Source organism: Benincasa hispida, chromosome 3 (assembly GCF_027475165.1).
Source record: "Benincasa hispida cultivar pf3 chromosome 3, pf3_genome.v1.1, whole genome shotgun sequence".
NCBI classification, from domain to species: Eukaryota; Viridiplantae; Streptophyta; class Magnoliopsida; order Cucurbitales; family Cucurbitaceae; genus Benincasa; species Benincasa hispida.
Window position 1 is genome coordinate 45,318,496 of NC_143480.1, and position 3,103 is coordinate 45,321,598.

Sequence of the window (3,103 nt, forward strand, 5' to 3'; positions counted from 1 at the left end):
TAAAAAAAAAAAATCAAAACAACTTCGAAAGTTGTGACAATTTTTTTTTTCAATAGAATTATACAAAAATTGATCCTTATAATTTTGAGAAAGTATTGGATTTTTTTTCTAATTTCACCAAGGCCTAAGTGAAGTAAATTGATCCAAAACTAAGAAGATGGGTATTGCCACGAGTGGATCTAATATAGAGGATTTGAAATTGCAGCACGTAAGTTTCTTCTTCCTCTCTAATCAGACTTAACTTTCAAATCAATTTCGTTTTGAATGAAATTCTTCTCTCTAAACTTTCTCTTTTTAATGTCGTCTTTTCAAGCAAGAAGAAAAACGAAGTAGCAAAAGATTGAGGGGTATTTCAAGGAGATTAAAGCATGCAAGGACAGAAGAGGAAGAACACACCAAGGTTTAATGTGGTTCGCAAAAGGTGCCTACATCCACGAGAGTAGTTTTGATTTCTGGAGTCTTGGAGAAAATACAGGGCAAAGTGAAACATATAAGTTTTTTACACTATTTTTCTCTTCCTGATCCTATATATATATATATGATTTACATGTTAGTTAAAAGTGGGTAAAATGTTGGTTTCACTGTGAATCTCATACTGCCTTTACATGAAGTTAGAATTTAATTTTTTTAGTTCAATAAAACATCATAAATAGTATTTATGGTCCAATAAAATTCTCATATAAAAGATGAAGTTATTAACCTATAAAAACTAAATTTCAATAACAAATTATAGAGCTAAATTCTTATTAAGTTTTTCAAATCGACCAAATTTATAATTTATTCTCAAAATTTCCAAAGAAAATCTAACTTTATTTAATGAATGAAGGCATAATTTATCCTTCTTTATTCCATGGCCATTAGCCACAACTAAACAAACTCATCATCAAATCTCAATTAATTGGTCAGATAAGACAATATCTCAATGTCGTTATCTAATAGCCTGTACACTAGAGTCTTGTAAAATGTAGAAAGATTTAGTTAAACAGTCCATTTCGCAATCCTAATTTTATAATTGTCTAAATATTTGAATTTTCCTTTTATAAATATATTTCCTCATTTATTTAGTTCCATTTTACGCTTCTTACTTAAAAACAATATCTATTTTCTTTCATCTCTCCGCATTAAGTGTAGATGAATTTTGTGAATTATTTTCATATATGATTATATCTATGAAAATTCTTAAATTTTTATAAGTGAATGTATTTAGACATTTTTATAAGTGAATCTATTTAGAAGTTTTTATAAGTCTATTTTGAAATGGTTAGTTTTTTTTTAATATTTTTTAGCTTTTTTTTTAAACATATATATTATCCGACCTTCACTTTTTTTTTTTTTTTTTTTGAATTTGATTGATAAGTTAAATAAGTTTCCATAGACCTTTACTTTCGCTTTTTGTTAAAATCACTAGATAAATTTGAATGAAATTATATTTATTTAAGGTTGAATTTGATTGAATAAGTTAAATAAGTTAAGAATTTAAAAATTGACCCTCTTTCCACCTTTTAAAGATATCATGAAAAATATCCATTCAAAATAGCTCAACTAAGCAGTATGTCAAGAAGTTTTACTTTCACTAAAAAAAAAAAAAGAAATATATATATATATATATAATAAAACAATCATAAAATAGTGTGTTCTGGAAGAGATGAAAAGGAGCCCTTGAATAATCTTTTCATTTGGGGAAAGGCATGATGTAAGATTATATTTTGTCAGTATGTATTAAATTGTCTCAACCTTATGACAGCTGTAGTGGAAAAATCAGACGACCTTTTTTCGTACGATGAAATTACCACTTTGACGTCTCTTCGGTCAATTAAAGTGGAAATGCTTTTATTTTGGGGGGAAACGGCTGACACATAATATATATATATATATATTTGTACTTTAAAGAGCCGTTTGGTTAGAGAGAAAAAAGGCTGGGAATGAAAATGAATTTATAAGTCTATGTTTGATCGGTGAGATTTGTTTATTTATCTTAAAAAAGGTAATTTTTAGGTATCTTTTACCCAAAAAAAAAGGAAACGTAGAGATAGAGAAGATCGACACACAGATATACGTTGTTTACTAATAGTGTGTTAGCTACGTCTACGGATAGAGGGAGAACAGTATTATTAGAGAGAATGTTTTCAGAAAATTACATCATAACGACGCCTCCAGGGTTAGAGAGTTTATATAACGCACTATTCTAAACCCTAAAGTCATAATCGTAAATAACTACAAATAAATAAATATGTTGAATACAAATTATGAATAGGTTTTCAACAAGACCCTTGTACTTGGTTGTTCGAAGCGCCAACAAACAGATTCAAGGCATTTCAACAAATGTTTGATAGAGACAAGACCCTCAAACTATCTCCAGAATAGTATGATATTGTCCGCTTTGAGCATAAACCCTCATGGACTTGTTTTCACAATCTCATTTTTTTTAATTCTCACATACTATTCCCACACATACTATTCCCAGACATTGTTTTCCCATGCACAACCAAACATAGTCATCCTTGATTCCCAATAATTTTATTCGTAGATATATAATTCTCAGACATCCTTAATTCCTAGGCATTGAGAAAACCTCAATCCAAATGGCCCCTAAGGTGGTGTGATTGGATTACCATCCATAATTCAGCTCAAACCACATCACGTTAAAGCTCTACTCATGTAAACTCTAGTTATTAAAAATGTTAATAGCTAAATTACATAGTTAGAAGACATTTGACGTGTGATAAAAGCATAGAGTTGAATTGAATTGAATTGATAAATATTATTTGAAAAGTTAAATTATCTAGAGAATTAAATTGTCTGTGTTTGAGTGTAAAGTTGAGTTAATAATTATTGTATATATTTTTGGTGTTGGGTTGAGTTCAATTGAGTGTAAAAAATGTGTGTTTTAGGTGCAAAGTTGAGTTAAATTGGGACATCTAGTGTAGTTTTTGTAAATGAGATTGATTTTTTGTTTTTTTTTATTATTGTTGATTAATTTTCAACTATACACCTATTTTCTTGAGTATGTTATGACAAAAACAATAAAAACTTTAATTTTTTCAATTTTCAAACATAATATATTCTCAACTCATTCTTTAATATTATTATAAAAAATTAATAT